At 46.5% G+C, this 22,795-nt stretch overlaps 1 long non-coding RNA gene across 1 annotated transcript; it reads left to right on the forward strand.

The window, feature by feature from the left end:
• The first annotated feature begins 855 nt into the window (after positions 1-855).
• On the forward strand, positions 856-22,188 carry LOC121008320. The gene is made up of 4 exons (XR_005780553.1): positions 856-964; positions 1,210-1,319; positions 8,140-8,297; positions 21,563-22,188. It is a non-coding gene; the product is annotated as an uncharacterized LOC121008320 (long non-coding RNA).
• The last annotated feature ends 607 nt before the right edge of the window (positions 22,189-22,795 follow it).

Below are 22,795 nucleotides of genomic sequence, written 5' to 3' on the forward strand. Positions count from 1 at the left end.
CAGCCCAGTAGTCCCCCCTTATCATGTGCCAGCCCAGTAGTCCCCCCTTATCATGTGCCAGTATTGTACCTATATAAAAAAAAAAACACTTATACTTACCTTTAGCGATGCGATGCAGGCCTCTTCCGGCCTGTGTCCCTCGCTATACGGCTCAGGCGGCGCGATGACGTCATCGCGCCACCTGAACCGGCCTCTGATAGGCTGCCGGCCTAGTGCTGGCAGCCTATCAGAGGAACAGGAGGGGACACTCCTCTCCCTCCCCTGCCGCAGCATAGACATCTGTGTAGAAAGATTGTGCTGTTTCTTTATGGTAGCTTTCTGTGTTTGCCTTGCAACCCTTTTTGGCTCACTCAGGGATCCGTAGCTCCTTCTCCTCAGCTGTTTCTTGTCCAACACTCCCAACCTCCTTATATTCCCCTCTTCCACCTTCTCTGGTTGCCAGAGATAGAACTTCCTGCCTGGACTTCTATACTGACCCACTGGAGCTGTGTAGCTGTGTTCCCTGGTTGTTGTTCCAGATTGTTACCCTCCGGATCCCTGTTGGGCCTTCGTGGTCTGCTGTTGTCGCCCACCTGGGATTATATGTTTGTCTGTATTGTCTGTCCTCTCCTTGGTGTTTTCCTCTTAGTGTCAGTGGTGCGGACTAGTGATCCCACCGCCCTGTTCACTACACAGGGCTCATCTTAGGGAAAGCCAGGGTTTAGGCACGTGATCGGCGTACGGGTGAGGAACCCGTCTAGGGACGTCAGGGCAGTGAGGTGCCAGCCGCAAGGTGAGTCAGGGGTCACCACCTTTCCCTCTCCCTTGGACAGGGCCTTCCCATTTCCCTCCCTTTTCGTGACGCCGGTCATTACACCATCACTCTAACAACTTCACTAAGACTGACAGTTTTAACTATTTACTGCCCATACGCAACCATTTGAGATACGCCGTGCGCAAGAAAAAGATTACTTTAACCATTTAGGTACTTTGGCAAAGAATAATAACATTAACTCTTTAGCTGTGACCCACTGGGTCACTGCATGTACAGGTTTGTAACTGATGCCCAAGGTGAGTGGGAGCCTCAATGGACAATGTATCTATTGGGATAAGTTGCTTCCTTGATGAACGTGATGTGAACAGGCCTTTCACTCTGGTGTGGCACCCGTTAGTGTGCTGTTGTAATAGTTGCATTTCCTTCCTGCACATTGAAGAACTTCCTTTTTGCAGAACATCTGTGGAGGGTGACGCCTAAGAAGAAAAAGTCGGAAAACTGCAGCCGTCTCGTTCAGCAACATCAAGCCCATATAATTGCTCCAGCTAAAGAAAAAAACTTGTTAGTAAGTTTCTGTATGTCATTGTATTATAACCTAGTGGTATTTAAATGTGGAAAAAATGTGTTTTCAGCCCTGCATCAGTGCGATGTGCAGCAGAATATTTATCATATGTGCTGTGCAACAAGGGAAACTGAAAGGAATAGATTTACAAGTGTCGAAGCAAAGTATAACCTTCATACAGAATACATGATCAAATCGGCATATTCATCAAGCCTGTTTCATAGTCATTTATCTATTGTAGTTAACTGAGTGTCGGCCACACGGTCAGGTTTACTGATGCAGTTTTAAAAGACAAAATCAGGTGTGGATCATAAAAGTGTAAGGGTACCTGTACATGGTGCAGATTTGTGTGCTGAAAATCTGCAAGAAATCTGAACCTAAATCTGCACTATTTATCTTAATTTTGGTGCGTTTTTAATAGTTTTTTGGTGCAGATTTTATGTTTATGTAAACCCTTTTGAAGTCTTTGGGGAAAAATACTCTACAAAAAGTGCGGAATCGCAACAGCAATTTTACATGCAAGGCTTACCACTTAGCACTAAGCTATAACATAACCACATAGAGAAGAATAGTTTTTTATGCTTAGAAAGTGAATAAATATTACTGGTGTCTTTATAATCATATATTTTGCCTGTGAATAAAACAGTTAAATGTGTATTAGCGTTCTAAGCATATCTCAATGTGGTAAGTATACAGTAAGTAGTGTATATCATATGTACATGGTAGGACACAACTTTGCCCTCAGCATTTTGATGTCTAGCCCTGTCAATCAAGGGGAGGGAGGAGTGTGCAGAGCACAGGGGGTGTTACAAACCAGTGCTCTAAGGATTCAGCCCAACCCCCTGGTGCTCCAACTTGTTAATTTGCATATGAATAAGACGTATATATTTCTGCAGCTGTTTAGCATACAGACAAAAGAGAGGTATAATTTTAATCAGCATGATGAGCCCTACCAGGCAGAATGCCTGGTTTAATACTGTGGTGTTTGCCATTTACAGAGTGATGAGGGGGAGTTGCAGACAATGATGAGGAGAAAGTAAAGCTATTAAAATATTTATTTTGCCACTGTATTCACTGAGAAAAATAAACTGTCAGATGAAATGCAGAATGTAAAAGTAAATTACCCATGAAAAGTGCCCTGTCTGACCCAGGAAGAAGTACAGCAGCGTTTTAAAAAAATTAAAATAGACAAATCGCTGGGACCAGATGGAATACACCCGGGTAGGCATGGTTGACTACCTAAATGAAGCATGATCCCCTATATAATACAAATGAGGATGAGGAGGAATATAGGGTTAGGGGAATATTAAGGCAAGCACCCACGGGAGTAAGTTTTAGTGCTGATACTCCCTCTGCTGCTGCTCCCCTGTTCACACCAGACACACCGAGGAGCGTTTATCCAGATCTGTCAGGGTCAGAGCTGGGGGATTGGACATTACCCAGTACCAGCACTAAATATGGTGATATGACAGAGTTAGAGAGGACCCATTCCAGACCACCATCAGCATATACCAGCACAACAGAGTGGAGACCTTCTCAACCATCAACCCTCTCGAGTCCCTCCTTCAGGGAGTTCAAGGATGGTTGAAAAAATGTTCCTTCTGTGGGAAGTGTAATCCTGAAAGTAGAAATCTACGTGAGCAATGTAGTACTCCCAGGAGTGAGTTTGCAAGGGTGTGTTGGAGACCGGTCATGTCTTCAGACTCGTCCCCAAATATCCTGCAAAGCTCTCCACAGAATACCTCTACCCATCCCCTACTCATAGTGCTCCCCTCTTTACTCCCGAGTGTGTGGTTGCTTGTTTGGTAAAGGATGGGGGACGCTGGTGTACAGTGGAGAGAAACCAACCCTAAGTCTGCAGTCAGCAACATGGGTTTGCAAGTGTGGTGATTCTCACAGGCACACAGATAGTCCAGGGTGTTTAAAATGTGGGACGGTTACACCTAGACTACTACCCCCTGCATTAGCGACTTACCCAGTTGTAACTCAAGTTACTATGGAATGTAATGAACAGGGTACCCCGCATAGAGCCATCCAGCAAGTAGAATGGTATAAGCCCTGGAGACAGAAAGAGCAGCTTATGATGGTGGAAAAATTACCTGATCCATATAAAGATCCAAATGATTTTTATAAGGGCTTGTCAAAAATAAAATCAAATTATGATGCTGTCTGGGAAGATCTAAATGCACTTTGTATTGCAGTAGCAGGTGCCCTGTTTGTGGAAAAAATAGCAAGAGTTCGAGTAGGTGATGAGATGGAAGAAGTCCCAAAAAGATGAGGATGCAAGGTTAAAGAAATCAGGAGACATGTTCTTGAAGAAGCTTCATGTGGTTACTAAGGAATTAAAGGGTGGGGGCGTTGCCCCTGATCCTAGAGGCTCCGTTCTCCCACCTCTGGCCATGCCCTGCTACACTAGATTGACAGGGCCAGGCAGCGTTGGTCTCCTACCTCGGCCTGTCTGCAGTGTAAATCTCGCGCCCTGCGCCGTCCCGTTCAGTATGCCGCGCAGACGCAGTAAATGAAAGGGCGCTCGCCGGCAGCCAGCTTCCTCACTGCGCCTGCGCCGAATACTGAACGTCACGAGATCTCCCCAGCGCACAGGGCCGGCAGGAGGAGGTGAAGGATGCCTGGCCCTGTCAATCTAGTGTAGCAGTGCGTGGCCAGAGGTGGGAGAACGGAGCCTCTAGGAGCAGGGGCAACCAACCCCCCCCCCCCCCTAAAGGCTAATTAGCATATTATAAAAGTTTGTTATTCTCAATAACGGAGACAGGCAGTGAGATGGCACTAATATAGTTATGTTAAGCTGACATTAGCACACCGCTAATGTCAGCCAGCTTAATACCCATTTTTCAGGTGAAAGAAACCCTTTAAGTAATCAATTGGGTATAGGTTTGCCAGAAGCTTATCAAGCCTCTGAAGAAACAGTTGATAAGTATTACGCTAGATTAGTCAGTATTGTTGTGGCAGACCAAGGGTCAGTCACATGATGATTGTTGCCACGTGTTCAGGTGAATGGCGTCAACGGAGGAAAATGACAGAAGTCAGTGTCAAAACTCTGCCAGGAACCCAAAGTGTCCTGGGCCTTTTATTTATACACAGTTCAAAAAGGGTGTAACATCTCAAAGTAAAACATGATTGGTTTACAGATATTTCAATAATGGCTTTTGATTGGTACACAAATAATACTTCTGATTGGTTAGAACTGAATCCATCTATTGATTGTTTAATATTTTATAAGTTTTCCCCTTCCCAATAATATGTTAGGCTACTTTCACATTAGCGTTTTTCTTTTCCGGCATAGAGTTCTGTCCTAGGGGCTTTATACCGGAAAAGAACTGATCAGGCATATCCCCATGCATTCTGAATGGAGAGCAATCCGTTCAGGATGCATCAGGATGTCTTCAGTTCAGTCATTTTGACTGATCAGGCAAAAGAGAAAACCGTAGCATGCTACGGTTTTATCTCCGGCGAAAAAAACTGAAGACTTGGCGCATGCGCAGACCTTTAAAAATGAGAAGAAAAAAAATACTGGATCCGTTTTGCCTGATGACACCGGAAAAATGGATCAGGTATTGCAATGCATTTTTCTGACTGATCAGGCATTTTTCAGACTCATCAGGATCCTGATCAGTCTGAAAAATTCATGATCAGCCAGAAAAAATGACATCCGTTTGCATACAGTTTGCCTGATCAGGCAGTCAGTTCAGGCAACGGAAGTGCCTGCCGGAATCAAACAACGCAAAGTACCCTTAACTGCTGAGTTAGTTTTTTTAGCAAGAAATGCATATTTGGTTATTAGTACGTACATACGCTTATCTTATCACACACGGCTAACTTCTATAGCAGGGGTACTCAACTGGCGGACCGCGGTCCAAATACGGACCGCGGCCGCCAGTTGTCCGGACCCCGGCCATCCTTCAGAGCGCTACTCCTCTCCTGCACACTGTGCCGTGCAGGAGGAGGAGCTTACCGGCGCACTTCCACCTGTCCCACAGCGCAGTGAGACAGGGCTTCCTCCACATGTAGCGCTCCTCCTCCTGTACACTCTGGCAGCTCTGCTCAATACAGCGGCGGGGCACAGGAGATGATAGTTCTCAGCAGCTGCCAATAAGAAGAGGCAGGAGGAGGAGGGGAGGGGCTGTGGCCACTGTGCCACCAATGAAGAAAACTGACCTGTAATACACATACAGGAGGCGGGTGCCGGAATCAAATAGCGGCACCCGACCTCTGTGACAGGGAGCTGCGATCAGCTGCAGTTGAGTTAACCCTTCAGGTGCGGTACCTGAGGGGTTAATTGTAGCTGATCGCAGCCCCCTGTCACAGAGGTCGGGTGCCGGCTATTTGATTCCGGCACCCGCCTCCTGTATTTGTACAAGAAACGTTGGTGGCACAGTGCGCCCCCCGCCCCCCCCCCTAGTATAAGAAACATTGGTGGCGCAGTGCGCCTTCCTCCCCCCTTCCCCATTATAATAAACATTGGTGGCTCAGTGGGAAGTGCCAATGAGGGTTAAAAATAATAAAATAAAATTTACTCACCTCCTCCAGTTGATCGCATAGCTGCCGGTCTCCAGTTCTTACTTCTTTCTTCAGGACCTGTGGTGACGTCACTGTGCTCATCACATGGCCCATTACCATGGTGATGGATCATGTGATGAGCTCAGTGATGTCACCACAGGTCCTGAAGAAAGAAGTAAGAACTGGAGACCGGCAGTTACGCGATCAACTGGAGGAGGTGAGTAAATTATTTTTTAACCCTCATTGGCACTGCCCACTGCGCCACCAATGTTTATTATATGGGGGGGGGGGGGCGCACTGCGCCACCAATGTTTATTATACTGGGGTGATGGGGGGGCGCACTGCGCCACCAATGTTTATTATACTGGGGTGATGGGGGGGCGCACTGCGCCACCAATGTTTATTATTTTGAGGGGGGGCGCACTGCGCCACCAATGTTTATTATATTGGGGGGCACACTGCGCCACCAATGTTTATTATATTGGGGGGCACACTGCGCCACCAATGTTTATTATATTGGGGGGCACACTGCGCCACCAATGTTTATTATATTGAGGGGGGCGCACTGCGCCACCAATGTTTATTATACTGGGGTGATGGGGGGGCGCACTGCGCCACCAATGTTTATTATACTGGGGTGATGGGGGGGCGCACTGCGCCACCAATGTTTATTATACTGGGGTGATGGGGGGGGCGCACTGCGCCACCAATGTTTATTATTTTGAGGGGGGGCGCACTGCGCCACCAATGTTTATTATATCGGGGTGATGGGGGGGCGCACTGCGCCACCAATGTTTATTATTTTGAGGGGGGGCACACTGCGCCACCAATGTTTATTATATTGAGGGGGGGCGCACTGCGCCACCAATGTTTATTATACTGGGGTGATGGGGGGGCGCACTGCGCCACCAATGTTTATTATACTGGGGTGATGGGGGGGCGCACTGCGCCACCAATGTTTATTATACTGGGGTGATGGGGGGGCGCACTGCGCCACCAATGTTTATTATTTTGAGGGGGGGCGCACTGCGCCACCAATGTTTATTATATCGGGGTGATGGGGGGGCGCACTGCGCCACCAATGTTTATTATTTTGAGGGGGGGCGCACTGCGCCACCAATGTTTATTATATTGAGGGGGCCGCCAGACGAAAAAGTCGGACATGTAGTACTTTTAGTCTGGCGTCCTCTCACCGTGCTGCGCCGTAACTCTGCCCCCATCCCCATTATAGTCGATGGGCACAGAGCAGCGGCACGGCGAAGTAGTGGCAAGATGGATCTGACAGGGTGAGCAGCCTGTCGGATCCGTCCTGCTGCAAGTGTGAAAGTACCCTTACTAATGAGCGCTTCCATCATGGAACGCCCATTAGTACAGCCTTTACCTCCACCGCTACTTGTGCTAGTAAAAAAATATATATATTACGGCAGTGTTTCCCAACCAGTGTGTCTCCAGCTGTTGCAAAACTACAACTTCCAGAATGCCTGGACAGCCAAAGGCTGTGCGGGCATGCTGGGAGTTGTAGTTTTGCAACAGCTGGAGGTACACTGGTTGGGAAACACTGTATTACGGTACCTCCACCTCCATTTGCTCACGCTGTGGAGAACACTCCCTGCTGACTAGAAGCTCAGGACAGGACCTACAAGACGTCATCACGTTAGAGCACCGGTCCTGAGCGCGCAGTCAGCAGCGAATGTTCACCGCAGCCAGGTGAATGCAAATTATTATTTTTTTTTGTTGCAAAAGCAGAGAAGGGGGGCACTAATGGGGGCAATACTTTTACTGGGGGCACTTATGGGGACATTATTCTTACTGGGGCACTAATGTGGCCATTACTAATTCTGGGACTTACCCGGGGCGCTCCACTATAACGTCAGAGCGCCCCACGCGCATGTATCACATGATCGCCAGGCATCTTTACTGTTGGCGTTTAGCTCGGACCTTCACCTGACTGCAGACCCTGGTATGTGGACCTTTAATAAAACTAGTTGAGTACCCCTGTTCTATAGTTTTTGCTTATGTCATTGTTATCTTCTTGTTTTTCCAATTGTCACCACATTCTATAACGCACACAGAGAAATTAAAACATAATGAATATTTAATATCCACTTTCAGAAAAGCTGGATAATTTCCTTAACAGTATATTTTCAGATTAGGATTTCGATGTGAACGCGGCCGACAGTAGAGATGGGCGGATACTCAGGACTTGTTTTATTAACGAATTGAGAGAGGAACTAAGAACAGAATTGTTGAAAATCCGCCCAGAATGTATGCACACACCCATTGATCAGTCACTGGTTGTTTTCCGTAGTGTAGAGGAGCAGTTAAATAAGAAGAAAACGAAGGCAGGCAATGAAACAGTCGATCCTCCCTGTAATGATTGCATCATATGCTGGCCAGGGACAGGCTGCTGGAGGAGGGGAAGCTGTGCAAGCAGGGGGCCAGACACTGAGGAAAGGAAAGGAAAAAGTAAGTGCATATGAAAACAAGAGAAGTATGAATGTGAATACAGAAGAGTACGGGAGAAAAGGATTGTGTTCTGGCATATGAAAAAGCATTGTCCCTTTAGAGTAGACGACAGAGTAACCAGATGAATCGTAACAATGCACAAATTCGGTTGGCCTCAATAGACCAGCAATTAAGTGACAAGGACCCAGGCAGCCCCCAGCGAACAATTGACCTACTCTAAAAACTATTTTGTCAGATGACACAAAAAAGTAATTAAAGGGATTCTGTCACCTCTTTTTACCCTATAGAGATGCGGACATCATGCACGGCTAGATCGCTGCTAGCATGTCCGCAATATACCTGTCCTATATATCTGAGTGGTTTTATTGAGTGTAAAAAATGATTTTATATATATGTAAATCAGCCTGGTAAGGAGCCCAAGGGGCTGCACTAACCGTTCTGGAGCCCAACCGCGCTCCCCTGTGAAGGAGCCCAGCACCGTCTGTATCCACGAATCTCCTTCTTGCTGACGAAGTCAGATCGCCGTAACCTCGTGATGCGTGAGCTCGCGCATGCGCAGTGCCGGCATAGTGTTCCTTACCTGTGCTGGCATCAGCCTCAGGGAAGGAACTGCGCATGCGCGAGCTCGCGCACCGCGAGATTACGGCGATCTGACTTGGTGAGCAAGGAGGAGATTGCTGGATACAGGCTCCAGAACGGTTAGTACAGCCCCTTGGGCTCCTACAGGCTGATTTACATATATATAAAATAATTTTTTACACTCAATAAAACCACTCAGAGATATGGGACAGGTATATTGCGGACATGCTAGCAGCGATCTAGCCGTGCATGTCCGCATCTCTATAGGGTAAAAAGACGTGACAGAATCCCTTTAAGGCTACTTTCACACTAGTGTTTCTATTTTCTAGTATTGAGAGCCGTCATAGGGTCTCAATACCAGAAGAAAAACGCTTCCGTTTTGTCCCCACTCATTGTCAATAGGGACAAAACGTAACAGAACAGAATGCTCCAAAATGCATTCCGCTTCGTTCTCATACCGGAGCATGCTGCGGTTTGCTTTCCATCCTGGAATGCAGAGCAAGACGGATGCGTCATGACCCACAATGCAAGTCAATAGGGACAGATCCGTTTTCTCTGACACAATAGAAAACTGATCCTTCCCCCATTGAGTTCATGACGGATCCGTCTTGGCTACGTTAAAGATAATAGAACCAGATCTGTTCATAACGGATGCTGATTGTTGTATAATCCGTAACAGAAATGTTTTTGCTGAACCCTGCCGGATCCAACAAAAAAGCTAGTGTGAAAGTAGCCTAACACGGAAGAGGACAGTATACGGCTACAGATGGATCTGGATAGATTGGAGGCTTGGGCAGAGAAGTGGCAGATGAGGTTTAACTCTGACAAATGTAAAGTTATGCACATGGGAAGGAATAATGCAAGTCACCCGTACATACTAAATGGTAAAACACTGGGTAACACTGACATGGAAAAGGACTAGGAATATTAGTGAACAGCAAACTAAGCAGTAAAAACCAGTGTCAGGCAGCTGCTGCCAAGGCCAATAAGATTGCAACAAAAGGGGCATAGATGCCCGTGATGAGAACCTGCCACTTTACAAATCACTAGTCAGACCACACATAGAGTACTGTGTGCAGTTCTGGGATCCTGTGAACAAGGCAGACATAGTGTGGACTACAGTACCCTGAAAGATTATCAAAATTAGGGTTATTCACTTTAGAAAAAACACAACTGAGGGGAGATCTAATTACTATGTATAAATATATCAGGGGTCAGTACAGAGATCTATCCCATCATCTATTTATCCCCAGGACTGTAACTGTGACAAGGGGATATCCTCTGCGTCTGGAGGAAAGAAGGTTTGTACACAAACATAGAAGAGGATTCTTTACTGTAAGAGCAGTGAGACTATGGTTTATGGAGGTGATGGTGAGTACAAGAAAAGAGTTCAAGAGGGGCCTGGATGTATTTCTGGAGTGTAATAATATTACAGGCTATAGCTACTAGAAAGGGGTCGTTGATCCAGGGAGTTAATTTGATTGTAGTAGTAAAGGAATTTCCCCCCTAAAGTGAGGAAAATTGGCTTCTACCTCACAGGGGCTTTTTGCCTTTCCTCTTGATCAACTGACAGGATAACAGGCCGAACTGGATGGAAACATGTCTTTTTTAAGCCTTATTAACTATGATCATGCTGACAGAGGCTCTTTAAAATCCATGCAACAGGTTAATTTCCGCACCTAAGAAAAAAAAGAAGTGTAATCAAATCTCATTCACTTTGCTGGTGCTGTATTACACTGTGGTTTTACTGCACAAAATCTGTACAGGAAAACCACGTATAATCCGCACCACGTGCAGCCACCCTAAAGAACAGATACAACTTCTCCTCTTTTTTGAATTCACTCCTGGTTTTAGTTTCCAAGTCTGCATCCAGAAACCTGACCATGTGGCCATACTCGTAGTCACATATATAATTTTATATAAACTCACTATAAACTTGCTATCTATTGCTGTGTAGCATGATTAAATTATATCTTTGTCTGGGTTAGTGATCTTTTAAAATAGCAGAAAAATAACTTTTTGGGTATGCAGATTAGGTCCACAGTGGCCAGCGAGTGTCACCAATGGTTTAAGGAGCCCAAGCATGCCTCCTCCCTGAGCCCAAGCATGCCTCCTCCCTGAGCCCAAGCCCACCTCTACACTAAATCCCAAGACCGCCCATTCACTTGCTCCCAGTACCTTGCCTTCTAGTCCACCCTCTCACATACTTCTTTTGAACTCTGGCAGCATCGTTAGATCTTACTGAGCGAAAGCGCCCTGCTGTGGGCATTGGCTTCACTGTAGGTAGTGCACATACCCTGAGCCCTATGACGCAGGGAAGTCTCTGCACTTGCACAAGATTTTACTGCTGCAGGTGCTAATGATGAGTGCAGAGTTCAAACGAAGTATGTGATGTTGCAAAGGAGGGGGCAGACTAGAAGTTAGTAGCGATAAAGAAAAACCTTGAAAATACTCACCTGACTCTTGCTCCACACCGTCATCTGAAAATCAAGCCACAGGCCATTTCCAGCCTGAGTTGTCTGCATCTTGGTGCAGGCGGTTGCGATGACGTCATTGCGGTGGCTACATCCTGCACCAGCAGTTACGATGACGTCATAGCGCCACCTGCTTCTTAGGCTTCAGGCCTACTGGTCAGAAAAAAAATATAGAAAATATCAACCCACAAAAAAGTGTTGAACCTCTGCACCAGACTCTCACCTCACTACCCTGAAGCACATTTCTTGGTCAGGTCCTTCAAGGGGTAATGAGGTGTTGGCATATAGGCAAGCCTTATATAGGCAGAGAGGAGAAAGAAATGCAAATAAGAAAATAGCAATAAAAAATAATAGTGATGCGTAGTTCAAATGAATCACTAGTGTAATAGAGATCACAAAATCAGAAAATAAATTTCATTGGGCATTTAAATATATGTACGTACAGTCCTGACTGATTAAAAAACAAGCAGCACTCACCATGTAGAGCATATGTCACTGTGTACCATGCCACCACCCCAAATTCATCCGGGCATCCAGAAGATTCAAAGTGCAGAAGGGAGGCTCATCCCCATCGCTGCCTGCTATTGGCTGCACCACCACCCCCGTTGCCGGATGTTTTGATCTGCGCAATGGGGAGATACAGCGGTGTCCGTGCGGGAATCAGGAGTGATGTGGGTGCATAGGAGCAGGGTAAAAAAAAACTATATGACGTGCATTGGGGGGGGGGGGGGGTCATCAAAAGGGTTGGATAACCCCTTTAAGGTGAAAAGACATGATATGAAATAAAAAGAATATGTGAATGTATGAAAAAACAAACATATAAAAATGAAGATGAAAGGCAGCGAAAGAAAAAAAATACACAAATAAAAAAATGCTTGAGATTACAAGACCATGCAAATACATGTACAAAAAAAATTTGAATAACGTGAATGTGTATGAAAACAATATTGAAAAATAAAAAAATTCATGAATGAAAAAAATCATGTGAAAAATGATGTGCGTATGAAGATAGCACAGAAGGCCCAGTCCACTGTGTAGTTTCCAGCGCTGAACAGCAGGCCCCATCCACTGTGTAGTTTCCAGCGCTGAACAGCAGGCCCAGTCCACTGTGTACAGTCGTGGCCAAAAGTTTTGAGAATAACACAAATATTAGTTTTCACAAAGTTTGCTGCTAAACTGCTTTTAGATCTTTGTTTCAGTTGTTTCTGTGATGTAGTGAAATATAATTACACGCACTTCATACGTTTCAAAGGCTTTTATCGACAATTACATGACATTTATGCAAAGAGTCAGTATTTGCAGTGTTGGCCCTTCTTTTTCAGGACCTCTGCAATTCGACTGGGCATGCTCTCAATCAACATCTGGGCCAATTCCTGACTGATAGCAACCCATTCTTTCATAATCACTTCTTGGAGTTTGTCAGAATTAGTGGGTTTTTGTTTGTCCACCCGCCTTTTGAGGATTGACCACAAGTTCTCAATGGGATTAAGATCTGGGGAGTTTCCAGGCCATCGACCCAAAATGTCAACGTTTTGGTCCCCGAGCCACTTAGTTATCACTTTTGCCTTATGGCACGGTGCTCCATCGTGCTGGAAAATGCATTGTTCTTCACCAAACTGTTGTTGGATTGTTGGAAGAAGTTGCTGTTGGAGGGTGTTTTGGTACCATTCTTTATTCATGGCTGTGTTTTTGGGCAAAATTGTGAGTGAGCCCACTCCCTTGGATGAGAATCAACCCCACACATGAATGGTCTCAGGATGCTTTACTGTTGGCATGACACAGGACTGATGGTAGCGCTCACCTTTTCTTCTCCAGACAAGCCTTTTTCCAGATGCCCCAAACAATCGGAAAGAGGCTTCATCGGAGAATATGACTTTGCCCCAGTCCTCAGCAGTCCATTCACCATACTTTCTGCAGAAGATCAATCTGTCCCTGATGTTTTTTTTGGAGAGAAGTGGCTTCTTTGCTGGCCTTCTTGACACCAGGCCATCTTCCAAAAGTCTTCGCCTCACTGTGCGTGCAGATGCGCTCACACCTGCCTGCTGCCATTCCTGAGCAAGCTCTGCACTGGTGGCACTCCGATCCCGCAGCTGAATCCTCTTTAGGAGACGATCCTGGAGCTTGCTGGACTTTCTTGGACGCCCTGAAGCCTTCTTAACAAGAATTGAACCTCTTTTCTTGAAGTTCTTGATGATCCTATAAATTGTTGATTGAGGTGCAATCTTAGAAGCCACAATATCCTTGCCTGTGAAGCCATTTTTATGCAACGCAATGATGGCTGCACGCGTTTCTTTGCAGGTCACCATGGTTAACAATGGAAGAACAATGATTTCAAGCATCACCCTCCTTTTAACATGTCAAGTCTGCCATTTTAACCCAATCAGCCTGACATAATGATCTCCAGCCTTGTGCTCGTCAACATTCTCACCTGAGTTAACAAGACGATTACTGAAATGATCTCAGCAGGTCCTTTAATGACAGCAATGAAATGCAGTGGAAAGTTTTTTTGGGGATTAAGTTAATTTTCATGGCAAAGAAGGACTATGCAATTCATCTGATCACTTTTCATAACATTCTGGAGTATATGCAAATTGCTATTATAAAAACTTAAGCAGCAACTTTTCCAATATTTATGTAATTCTCAAAACTTTTGGCCACGACCAGGGACGGACTAGCTCACCGGGAAGCCGGTGAAATGCCCAGTGGGCCCCTTGCCTGTCTGCTTATACTACAGCCAGAGCCACCAGCAGGGCAGTTACTATACTTTCAGGCGCCTGGCTGTTATCAGGTGCTGGACTGCAGCACTGGCACACATATCATTTTACTTTGGTGAAAGGGACAGCACAATACCTTGCAGCGCTTGTTCCTTTCTCCAAAGTAAACTTCACCGACCCGACATGAGCAGACAGCTCCCCCCTCCTCTCTCTGCAGTGTGATATTCCATCATGTGTGAGGAGGGGGCGGAGCCGGAGGAGCCGAGGCAGCAGCAGGAGATAATGGAGAGGCTGCTCTCTCTGAGTCACTGTGGCTCCAGTATAAAGTTCAGTCCTCTTCTCTGGTCCCACTACTCCACACAGCAGCACTGGGGTAAGTTACTGTGGGAGGGAACTGGGAAGTTAGGAGAGTCCTGAAGCTGCTGCCCCTGCACATCTTGTGTCCCTGTTGTTCCAGCCCCTCACAGACCTTTGCCCAGTGCCCCCCAACTATCTCACCTATACTTTATACAGAGCAAGAAGTTATGTCTCCCAGTGTCCCCCTCTTCCCTCTCATCAGTGGCATTTCACACTTTCCCAGCCCCTCACCCCCACATAATATGTAATGTCTCTGGAGCAGTGGCGTACACACACACACAATCCATGGGGCCCCGGTGCAAAACTGAACCATGGGGCCCCCTCCCCCCCCCAACCTCCCTCCACCAGCAGCAGAGTTAGGCTACTTTCTACTGCACAGACGGATTCGCACCTATAATGCAAACGCTTGTATCCGTTCAGAACGGATCCGTTTGCATTACCACGAAAAAAAAAAAAAAGATAATGCAAAAAAGTCAATGGGAGGCGGATCCGTTTTCAATTGCACCATATTGTGTCAGTAAAAACGGATCCGTCCTCATTGACTTACATTGTAAGTCAGGACGGATCCGTTTGGTCCGCATCGCCAGGCGGACACCAAAACGAATCTGCACAGACGGATCCGCACCTATAATGCAAATGCTTGTATCCGTTCAGAACAGATCCGTTTGGCTGCAAGCTGCGTTTTGGTGTCCGCCTCCGGAGCGGAATGGAGGCTGAACGCAGCCAAACTGATGCATTCTGAGCGGATCCTTATCCATTCAGAATGCATTGGGGCTAAACTGATCCGTTTTGGGCCGCTTGTGAGAACCCTGAACGGATCTCACAAGCGGACCCAGAAACGCCAGTGTGAAAGTAGCCTAACTCTGCTATATTTCTGTAGCCTGCAACCTCTGACTGCCCAGTTGGGCTGAAACTACTACACCCAACATGTTCTGGCAGTAATAGTAAATGGATATTGGTGCAATTCTGAGCTACTAGTCTATATAATACAATATCATACTATGTATTATATAGACTAGTAGCTCAGAATTTCACCAATATCCATTTACTATTACTGCCAGAACATGTTGGGTGTAGTAGTTTCAGCCCAACTGGGCAGTCAGAGGTTGCAGGCTACAGAAATATAGCAGAGCTAGTTATAAAGCCAGCCCCCATCAGACCCTACTCTGAGTCTACTCTGAACTCACTCACCATAAATGTGGTGAGCAATTATGAAGACTTTTTTTATTTTTTTACAAATCTTATCTTCACTTCCGCACCAGCTTCTTCACACTCTCCCGAAAGCTTTTCCAGCGCCTTCTCCCTGCTGCGTCTCGTCGTTGTTGTGCGCCTGCGCAGCCTAGGGAAACGTCATGTCCGGTGCGGCCGCCCAACAGGAAATGACTAGGCACGCCGCACCCGCATGGGGAGGAGAATCGAGGAGGAGACTCTCACTCAAGGAGGGTAGGGCTGGCCTGGCCTGGCTCTGCAGCGCAGAAACGCAACACGGCCGCCCGGGTTAAGGCTGTTTCACACGAGCGAGTCCATTGCGGGAATCACGCTCCGTGTGTGAGTGTGATCCTCCGCTCTGGATTGCAGGAGCGCACGGCACTATCATGATTTATAATGCTATGTGTCTCTGCATGGCCTTTTTTCCACAGAATCATACTGACAGCTTTATGTCGCTATGATTCTGTGGAAAAAAGGCCATGCAGAGATACATAGCATTATAAATCATGATAATGCCGTGCGCTCCTGCAATCCAGAGCGGAGGTTCACACTCTCACACGGAGCGTGATTCCCGCAATCGACTCGCTCGTGTGAAACAGCCCTTATACAGGCAGGCACAGCACTACTGCAGGGCGGGGCCAGGGGTCCACAGGCGACCCCTGTATGTACGCCCCTGCTCTGGAGGTTATATCAGTATTGGAGTGATATAAGAGGAGCGGCTGATATCAGTCACATAGGATGTAATGTCTCTGGAGGTTACCGTATTTTTCGCCCCATAAGACGCACTTTTTCCCCCCAAAAAATGGCAGCATAACTCCCTGATGTCACGTGCCTGCGCCGCCTACTTTATGAATCAAGCAGGCGGCGCAGGCACGTGACGTCAGTGAGTGACGCGCTGGCCGCCCGGCCTGCCTGCCTGCGTTGTACAGAAGCTGTTAGGGTGTACAGTAATATTAGGAGTGAGGGGGCATGTGTAATAACTTTTAATTGAATGAGACATTTTATATTTGTATACTGGAGCGGTGGGGGGGGGGGGGATCTGTGGATGGCACTGTTAAGGGGTGGGGGGTCTGTGGATGGCACTGTTATGGGGTGGGGGGTCTGTGATGGCACATATATAACAGTGCCACCCACAGATCCCCCTCCATACCAGTGCCATCCACAGATCCCCCTCCATAACAGTGCCATCCACAGATCCCCCTCCATAACAGTGCCATCCACAGATCCCCCTCCATAACAGTGCCACCCACAGATCCCTCTCCATAACAGTGCCACCCACAGATCCCCCTCCATAACAGTGCCACCCACAGATCCCCCTCCATAACAGTGCCACCCACAGATCCCCCTCCATAACAGTGCCATCCACAGATCCCCCATAACAGTGCCATCCACAGATACCCCCCCCATAACAGTGTCCGTCACAGATCCCCCCCATAACAGTGCGTCATCCACAGATCTCCCCCATAACAGTGCGTCATCCACAGATCCCCCCCATAACAGTGCGTCATCCACAGATCCGCCCCATAACAGTGCGTCATCCACAGATCCCCCATAAGGCCTCATGTACACAACCGTTGTTGTGTTCCGTTCCGCAAAATGGGGTCCCGTTGTTCCGTGATCCGTTTCCGTGTGTCTTCCTTTATTTTTGGAGGATCACCAGACATGAAGGAAAGTTAAAAAAAATCTAAGTCAAGTTTGCCAAGCAAATGATAGGAATAAAAACAGACGTGGACACGCGGACGCGGATGACAATCTTGTGTGCCTCTGCGTTTTTTCATGGTCCCGTTGACTTGAATGGATCCGCAAACCGTTTTCCGTGGAAAAAATAGGACAGGTTATATTTTTTTGACGGACTGGAACCACGGATCACGGACGCGGATGACAAACGGTGCATTAGCCGAGTTTTCAACAAACCCTTTGAAAGTCAATGGGTCCGCAGAAAATCCCGAAAAACAGAATAAAACACAGAATAACACAACGGTCGTGTGCATGAGGCCTAACAGTGCGTCATCCACAGATCCCCCATAACAGTGTCCTTCACAGATCCCCCCCATAACAGTGTCCTTCACAGATCCCCAGTAATAGTGCCATCCACAGACCACCATTAGTTCCAAACCCACCAAAAGCACACCTTTTGGTTAAAAATATTTTTTTTCTTATTTTCCTCCCCAAAAACCTAGGTGCGTCTTATGGGCCGGTGCATCTTATAGGGCGAAAAATACGGTATATCAGTACTAGAGTGTTATAAGAGGAGTGGCTGATATCAGTCACATGTGATGTAATGTCTCTGGAGGTTATATCAGTGCTGGAGCGTTATAAGAGGAGCGGCTGATATCAGTCACATATGACTGTGGATAGGTCATCAGTATCTGATTGGGGGGGTCTGACACCCGGGACTAGGGATCGACCGATATTGATTTTTTTTAGAGCTGATAACCTGTGAACTTTCAGGCCGATAGCCGATAATTTATACCAATATTTTGTGCATTTTCATTAAAAAAAAAAAAAAAAAAAATTCCTACACAAATCTGTTGTTAAAGGGTTTCTGTCACCCCACAAAACTCATAATTTTTTTTTTGGATAGTTAGATTCCTCATAGCGCGATATAGGAGAATATAATAGTCTTACTTACTTTCATGCGGCCGATTCTTTATAAAACAAAGTTTTATAATATGTAAATGAGGGCTCTACCAGCAAGTAGGGCGTCTACTTGCTGGTAGCCGCAGCAGAAAACCGCCCCCTCGCCGTGTTGATTGACAGGGCCAGCCGTGATCTCCTCCTCCGGCCGGCCCTGTCAGTAATTCAAAAATCGCGCGCCTCTGGTCATTCGGCGCAGGCGCTCTGAGATGAGGAGGCTCGTCTCCTCAGCACTCCCTCAGTGCGCCTGCGCCGATGACATCACCGAAAGAGAAGACGTCATCGGCGCAGGCGCACTGAGGGAGTGCTGAGGAGACGAGCCTCCTTATCTCAGAGCGCCTGCGCCGAATGACCAGAGGCGCGCGATTTTTGAAATACTGACAGGGCCGGCCGGAGGAGGAGATCCCGGCTGGCCCTGTCAATCAACAAGAGGAGGGGGCGGATTTCTGCTGCGGCTACCAGCAAGTAGACGCCCTACTTGCTGGTAGAGCCCTGATTTGCATATTATAAAACTTCGTTTTATAAAGAATCGGCCGCATGAAAGTAAGTAAGACTATTATATTCTCCTATATCGCGCTATGAGGAATCTAACTATCCAAAAAAAAAAAAAAGAGTTTTGTGGGGTGACAGAAACCCTTTAAATGAAGAGATGTCATTATATATCTAAGATTAAATATTTATACTTAATATTTTGGTTTTTTTTTTTTTATTTAATAACTATTTCTCCCTTAGGGGCTAGAACCTGGATCCCTTGTCCAATTCACTCTAATAGAGCTCTATTAGGGTAAATAGGACTTCACACTCTCCCTGCTGCCCGGTGCATAGTACACACAGCAGCAGGGAGCTGACTATGGCAGCCAGGGTGTCAGTAGCGTCCTGGCTGCCATGGTAACCGATCAGAGCCCCGCAATTACACTGCTTGGGCTCTGATCAGAAGCTGCCACTGCCACCAATGAAGATAACTTGCCCATTAATTCAAATATAGCGACACCTGACCTCTATGAGAGGTAGCTGCGATCCGCGACAGTTAACCCCTCAGGTGCAGCTATATGATTCACCCGCCTCCTATATTTGAATTAATAACTGAGTTAACATCATTGGTAGCGCAATGGCCACAGCCCCTCCCCTCCTCTTCCCCTCTTGCCTCCCGCTGGTGGCAGCGGCAGCAGCAGCGGCACAGGGGGAGGGACTGCTTCCTTCTCCCCTGTGCTGCTGAGGGAAAATTGATCGCGTTTATAGCAGCGCGATCCATGTTCGCGATTAGTTATATCGGCAAGGTTAGATGCTGATAACGATAACTTTGAAAATCCTGAATATCGGCCGATAATATCGGTAAATCCGATAATCGGTCGATCCCTACCTGGGACCACTGCCGATCAGCTGTTTGAGAAGGCACCGGGGCTCCTGTGAGCGCTGTGCCCTTCTCTGTGATTTTTCTGGGCCATGTGACGTCACGTTCATTGATCAAGTGGTCTAGGAGCAGCTCAGCCCCATAGAAGTGAATGGGGCTGAGCATGATACCAAGCACAGCCGCTATACAATGTACGGCGCTGAGCTTGGTGAGCTGTGAGGAGGCCGGGGCACTACTGCCAGCACTTCAATAAACGTATACTTTTGAATATGCAGGAAACATTTCCTTCACTTTGGATATTGTTTAGGCTGGGGGACTGGGTGGTTCATCTAGGACATGGAAGGTCCACGTGTGACTGCTGTCCAAACTACTGACTGTAAATAACAGATACAGTTATCAACTAAATGAGTTGCTTAAAGGGAGTCTGTCCTCACAGTTTCACCTTTTTAACCCTTCCCATAGCTTTCGAGCAGCATTACAGTTGATAAAAATGTTACCTTTATAAACAATCGTGGACTTATAAAACTGGCAAAAATCATCTTAGTAGGATATGCAAATGTCTTCTTACTTCTTCTTTCACCGAGATCCCACGCCTGCGCACTGAGTCCATCGGCTGGCGCATGCGCACTGCGATGTCCATTCCTGGTACTGCATCACAGTAATTAATGCGCATGTGCCGGCTAACGGACTCAGTGCGCAGGCGCGGGATCTCGGCGAAAGAAGAAGTAAGAAGATGGGCGGGCAGAGGGAAAGACTGGGCGGGGGGAAGCGACGATAAGGCAGAGCTGCCTGGGCACCTACGAGGTTGACGCCGCCCCTGGGCACTTGCGAGCCCTCATTTGCATATCCTACTAAGCCAGTTTTATAAGTCCACGATTGCTTATAAAGGTAACATTTTTATCAACTGTAATGCTGCTAGAAAGCTATGGGAAGGGTTAAAAAGGTGAAACTGTGATGACAGACTCCCTTTAAAGAGAAACTATTTGATATAGTGCAGTGCACAATACTGTTCTGTTTAGCATACTGTTACTGTATTGTGTGCTATGATGCATACATTCATGTGTGCGAGACTGAAAAATGAACAAGTTATATCTCCAGCTCTAGGGTGGGCCCCCAAAATCAATTCCACTGGTGGGCCCTAGGCACCCCAGTCCGACACTGGCCACGACTGTATATTCCAGTGCAATCATTTGAATGGGAGTCCAGTGGCTTGCAATAACAGCTGATCAGTGGGGGTGCTGATCCCCACCATTCTGAAATTGTTAACCTTTCCTAAGGATAGGTCATCTGTATCTGTAGCCCTGAAAACCCCTCAAATGTCAGACAGCAGGTCCTGTCCACTGTCTAGTTTCCGGTGCTCCAATCACTTGAATGAAAGCTGAGCTTCAGTACCCCCACACGGCCACTACAGAGTAAAGGGAGCCTTCTGCTTCCTGAAACAGCTGATCATTGGGGGGTGGTGTGTCACCCCCACCAAACTGCTATTGAGGACTTATCCTAAGAATGGGCTATCAATATCTAAGTCTCATAAAACTCCATTAAATCAATGCCTCTTTGTTGCATTTGTCTTGTCCTATTAGGCTAGGTCTACCCGACGACATTTGTCGCGCAACATTTTGTCGCACCAATGTCGCGCGCCAATTTTTATAATGATAGTCTATGGTGTCGCACTGTGTATTTTTCTGCAACTGTTGTGTTGCAGTGCGACACCATAGACTACCATTATAAAAAATGTCACACGACAAATGTTGCAGTGTAGTTGTGCCCTATCTGTCGCGCGACACATGTCGTCGTGTAGACCTAGCCTTAATCAACATTTTTACATTTTTCTCACAACTGTTTGCCATTCAATATGGTATACCGAAATACTGTGAGTTAGAAATATTACTGCAGAGTGATCTATTCATGGAGATTTATTAATGATGAATTTGTTTTATATTCCAGGCCCATTTTATCTATGCTAATATAGCACTTTGATTCTGTTCTTCTGAAGACATCCAGAAAGAAGACATCAGTAATCAATAAGGAGATGGATTTGATGACGATACCTCATGAGGCCTGTTGGCCGCTAACATTGATATGGGAGAGAATTAACCATGCATGTTCTTCAGACTCTCCACCAAGGTCCTGGGGGTACCGAAATGGGGACTGTGGATTCCAAGTATGGATTTTTAATTCCTACAATGAGAGATATTACGTGGTCTGGGACCATATCCGCTCATACTGGAAAGTGAAAACTCCATTTGGGCCTATTTTAAATTTTATTGGACCTCTCTTTATAGACAGATCAGGTAGAGGATTACATGTACCGCCATCACTTACCGTCACTGAATCAGATGCACATGTTTTGTTGCCTGTCACATCTTCAGCGGTGCATAAACCAATGTTAAAAATTGCCCGTTTTGTTTCTAAACCTACATAATATAGGGATTATAGGTCATATAAAAATGACTGAAAATGTGTATAGTCAAATAAGTCAAATACTACTTTGTTGTTAAAGAGGACCTTTCATGGGTTTATGTATTACAAACAAGTATGCGTACCAGATATTGTGGCCCCTATAGATGCAACACTTGTTTTTTTTCAAAAATACCACTCGGTTCCGCTGCCCTGCCCCCTGCTGTTTTTGGCGGCCGATAAGCTAATTTAGACCATTTGGTAGTCTCACAAGGACAGCTCACCTTCTCCCTGGCTGTGACATGGTCTGCTGCAATTGGACGGTATCACAGCCGGGAAGAAGGAGATGCCATCTGAGGAAACCAGATGTCTCTTCCTCCCTGTAATGATGGTCTAAATTACCATATCAGGTACCAGAAACAGGAAGGAGGGGACACAGCGGCGGAACGGAGGGGTATTTGTGAAAAAAAAAAAATTGTTTGCATCTATAGGGGCCACACTATCTGGTAAGCTTACCAGTTTGTAAATCTTGAACCCATGAAAGGCCCTCTTTAAACCTACATGCTATGGAGATGATAGGTCTCACCCTTTTGCAATGTGAACTAGCCGCGCTGACTTGTCACATAAAAATACATACAGTATATGGACACAAGTTCTGGGACACCTACACATTGCACCAACAGGAGCTTTGATCCCCTCTCTTTCCCGCTAAAACAGCGTCCACTCTTCTGGGAAGACTTTCTACAAGGTTTTGGAGTACATCTTTGGGAATTTTGCCTA

Source organism: Bufo bufo, chromosome 7 (assembly GCF_905171765.1).
Source record: "Bufo bufo chromosome 7, aBufBuf1.1, whole genome shotgun sequence".
In the NCBI taxonomy this organism is placed as follows: Eukaryota; Metazoa; Chordata; class Amphibia; order Anura; family Bufonidae; genus Bufo; species Bufo bufo.